The sequence below is a fragment of the Oncorhynchus masou genome, chromosome 12 (genome assembly GCF_036934945.1).
Source record: "Oncorhynchus masou masou isolate Uvic2021 chromosome 12, UVic_Omas_1.1, whole genome shotgun sequence".
NCBI lineage: Eukaryota > Metazoa > Chordata > Actinopteri > Salmoniformes > Salmonidae > Oncorhynchus > Oncorhynchus masou.
The window spans coordinates 40782250-40787090 of NC_088223.1; positions in this window are offsets into that span (position 1 = coordinate 40782250).

The following is a 4841-nucleotide window of genomic DNA, read 5'->3' on the forward strand; positions in this document are numbered from 1 at the left end:
GATATTTCAGCGGATGTATAAATGTGAAGCATCCGCTTGGCGTTTCCACTCCATACCAAATATGGTAGTAAGAGGATTGGAACGAGAGATTTTGGCTGACATTCTGCAAATGTTGTAATCGATGAAACATTTGATTTCAAAACAGTTCTGTTCCCAAAACTAAAATATGCTATGAAAAGAGTGGACTACGATTTGTAGACTTCACCCTTTGCAAAAGTTTTTTAAAATCGCGTTGTTGCACAAAGGTGAATTGAGTTATTGCACACGCGCACTTCAGGATAGGCGTTTCCTAACGGACATATGCAGATGTATGCGAGAACACGGCAATAGGATCACGCTAGCTCGTGCTTTGCTCTGCCCACCTCCTTGCTTGTTCTGCCCGCGATTACTCATTTGTTCCCATTGGAAATGACAGGGTGTGGTCTATCTTGCTTTACTTACAAAATCTTTGAAGCTACTCACACGTCTTACTGCTTCTTCGTCTGTGGATTTTATATGGCGGTTGGCAACCAACTTTAAGGTGCAGTACCGCCTCCAACTGGACTGTAAGTGTGGCTCAGAGAATGTTCTTCTTATTCGGTGGTGTTATAGGAATAACTACACCCAACTATGGTGTATTGACGCCCCCAACTGTATGGGGTAACACCTATGACTTTTAACAATAAAATGCAAATTAATTACTTAAAAATCATACAATGTGATTTCCTGGATTTTTGTTTTAGATTCCGTCTCTCGCAGTTGAAGTCAAATCAAATTTATTTATATAGTCCTTCGAACATCAGCTGATATCTCAAAGTGGTGTACAGAAACCCAGCCTAAAACCCCAAACAGCAAGCAATGCAGGTGTAGAAGCACAGTGGTTAGGAAAAACTCCCTAGAAAGGCCAAAACCTAGGAAGAAACCTAGAGAGGAACCAGGCTATGTGGGGTGGCCAGTCGTCTTCTGGCTGTGCCGGGTGGAGATTATAACAGAACATGGCCAAGATGTTCAAATGTTCATAAATGACCAGCATGGACAAATAATAATAATCACAGGCAGAACAGTTGAAACTGGAGCAGCAGCACGGCCAGGTGGACTGGGGACAGCAAGGAGTCATCATGCCTGGTAGTCCTGAGGCATGGTCCTAGGGCTCAGGTCCTCCGAGAGAGAGAAAGAAAGAGAGAATTAGAGAGAGAATACTTAAATTCACACAGGACACCAGATAGGACAGGAGAAGTACTCCAGATATGACAAACTGACCCTAGCCCCCCGACACATAAACTACTGCAGCATAAAAAATACTGGAGGCTGAGACAGGAGGGGTCAGGAGACACTGTGGCCCCATCCAATGACACCCCAAACAGGACAGGGCCAAACAGGAAGGATATAACCCCACCCACTTAGCCAAAGCACAGCCCCCACACCACTAGAGGGATATCTTAAAACCACCAACTTACCATCCTGAGACAAGGCCGCCAGGTATAGCCCACAAAGATCATCCGCCTGACATGGCACAACCTCAAGAGAATTAGGGGTGCACAACACCAGACAGGAAGATCACATCAGTGACAGTGACTCAACCCACTCAAGTGACACACCCCTCTTAGGGACGGTATGAAAGAGCCCTAGTAAGCCAGTGACTCAGCCCCTGTAATAGGGTTAGAGGCAGAGAATTCCAGTGGAAAGAGGGGAACCGGCCAGGCAGAGACAGCAAGGGCGGTTCGTTGCTCTAGAGCCTTTCCGTTCACCTTCACACTCCTGGGCCAGACTACACTCAATCATATGACCCAGTAAAGACTTACAGTTTGAGACCAAGTTTGCGTCTCTCACATGGGTAGGCAGACCATTCCATAAAAATGGAGCTCTGTAGGAGAAAGCCTTGCATCCAGCTGTTTGCTTAGAAATTTTAGGGACAATTACAATTAGGAGGCCTGCGTCTTGTGACTGTAGCGTACATGTAGGTATGTACGGCAGGACCAAATCAGAGAGGTAGGTAGGAGCAAGCCCATGTAAATGCTTTGTAGGTTAGCAGTAAAACCTTGAAATCAGCCCTTGCCTTGACAGGAAGCCAGTGTAGGGAGGCTAGCACTGGAGTAATATGATCAAATTGCTTGGTTCTAGTCAGGATTCTAGCAGCCGTATTTAGCACTAACTGAAGTTTATTTAGTGCTTTATCCGGGTAGCCGGAAAGTAGAGCATTACAGTAGTCTAACCTAGAAGTGACAAAAGCATGGATTAATTTTTCTGCATCATTTTTGGACAGAAAGTTTCTGATTTTTGCAATGTTATGTAGATGGAAAAAAGCTGTCCTTGAAGTGTACCCATGATAAAAATGACAGACCTCTACATGCTTTGTAAGTAGGGAAAACCTGCAAAATTGGCAGTGTATCAAATACTTGTTCTGCCCACTGTATATATTACCTCGTCTAACCGGTGCCCCGCACATTGACTCTGTACCCGTACCCCCTGTATATATCCTCGCTATTGTTATTTTACCGCTGCTCTTAATTATTTGTTACTTTTATTTCTTTTTTAAGGTATTTTTCTTAACTGTATTGTTGGTTAAGGGCTTGTAAGTAAGCATTTCACTAAGGTCTACACCTTCTGTATTCGGCGCATGTGACATTTGATCTGGATGAGAATCTCTGGATTTACTAACTAATGTTAGTTAAATTTATGAAACAATTGGCTACATTTCTTTAAATTGACAATTCTGTGAACTGCAAGTTTTAAATTGACACAATACCTGTTAGCTAACATGTCAGCTCGAGGTGAGATGCAGGAGCTTGCAGTGATTTGTAGTCATGATGTCTACTTTGATGCTAAATCTGAAAGTATATAGAGCCGAATATATTGATAAAAGTCACCTTGACCGAGAGAGATTTACATGGTTATCAAAGCATCACACTAGGGTAAGCCTACACAAACACAACCCTTATTTTAAGTGTTTCTAAAAGTCTCTATAGGAAAAATGTATGGGTGGAAAAACAATTGGAACTATTTCCCTGTTGACCGCTAAGTTTTATGGGTATTATGACACCTCCACTGTGGGGCTCTATATGGCTGACTGGTGGCTTCAACGCCTCTCATTAGCCAATACACAGCATCAGTAATCCAGTGTGTATATACATAATTGGTCTGGACAGCAACACTGTAACCTCTGCTCTGTAACTGTAAATTATTGCAGCAGTCCAGCCAGGTTTGTCCACAAGGTGTCACACCAAATCAAATCAAATTGTATTTGTCACATACACATGGTGAGCAGATGTTAATGTGAGTGTAGCGAAATGCTTGTGCTTCTAGTTCCGACAATGCAGTAATAACCAACAAGTAATCTAACCTAACAATTTCACAACAGCTAAAGGGAAAGGGATGAAGAATATGTACATAAAGATATATGAATGAGTGACGGTACAGAAAGATGGCAAGATGCAGTAGATGGTATCGAGTACCGTATTGACATATGAGATGAGTAATGTAGGGTATGTAAACATTATATTAAGTGGCATTGCTTAAAGTGGCTAGTGATACATTTTTTTACATATATGGCAGCAGCCACTTAATGTTAGTGGTGGCTGTTTAACAGTCTGATGGCCTTGAGATAGAAGCTGTTTTTCAGTCTCTCGCTCCCTGCTTTGATGCACCTTTATTGACCTCGCCTTCAGGATGATAGCGGGGTGAACAGGCAGTGGCTCGGGTGGTTGTTGTCCTTGATGATCTTTATGGCCTTCCTGTGACATCGGGTGGTGTAGGTGTCCTGGAGGGCAGGTAGTTTGCCCCCGGTGATGCGTTGTGCAGACCTCACTACCCTCTGGAGAGCCTTACGGTTGTGGGCGGAGCAGCTGCCGTACCAGGCGATGATACAGCCCGACAGGATGCTCTCGATTGTGCATCTGTAAAAGTTTGTGAGTGCTTTTGGTGACAAGCCAAATTTCTTCAGCCTCCTGAGGCCTCTTCACCACGCTGTCTGTGTGAGTGGACCATTTCAGTTTGTCCGTGATGTGTACGCCGAGGAACTTTAAACGTTCTACCCTCTCCACTACTGTTCTGTCGATGTGGATAGGGGGATGCTCCCTCTGCTGTTTCCTGAAGTCCACGATCATCTCCTTTGTTTTGTTGACGTTGAGTGTGAGGTTATTTTCCTGACACCACACTCCGAGGGCCCTCACCTCCTTCCTGTAGGCCGTCTCGTCGTTGTTGGTAATCAAGCCTACCACTGTTGTGTCGTCTGCAAACTTGATGATTGAGTTGGAGGTGTGCATGGCCACGCAGTCGTGGGTGAACAGGGAGTACAGGAGAGGGCTCAGAACGCACCCTTGTGGGGCCCCAGTGTTGAGGATCAGCGGGGTGGAGATGTTGTTACCTACCCTCACCACCTGGGGGTGGCCCGTCAGGAAAATGTAAATTGTAAATGTAAGTCCAGTAACCAGTTGCACAGGGCGGGGTCGAGACCCAGGGTCTCATGCTTGATGACGAGTTTGGAGGGTACTATGGTGTTAAATGCTGAGCTGTAGTCGATGAACAACATTCTCACATAGGTATTCCTCTTGTCCAGATGGGTTAGGGCCGTGTGCAGTGTGGTTGCGATTGCGTCGTCTGTGGACCTATTGGGGCGGTAAGCAAATTGGAGTGGGTCTAGGGTGTCAGGTAGGGTGGAGGTGATATGGTCCTTGACTAGTCTCTCAAAGCACTTCATGATGATGGAAGTGAGTGCTACGGGCGGTAGTCGTTTAGCTCAGTTACCATAGCTTTCTTGGGAACAGGAACAATGTTGGCCCTGACATAAAAATATCTCATACTCACAAAATATCATTGAAACATAAATGTATGCATAGTCACATCTACACAATCCATCATGACAC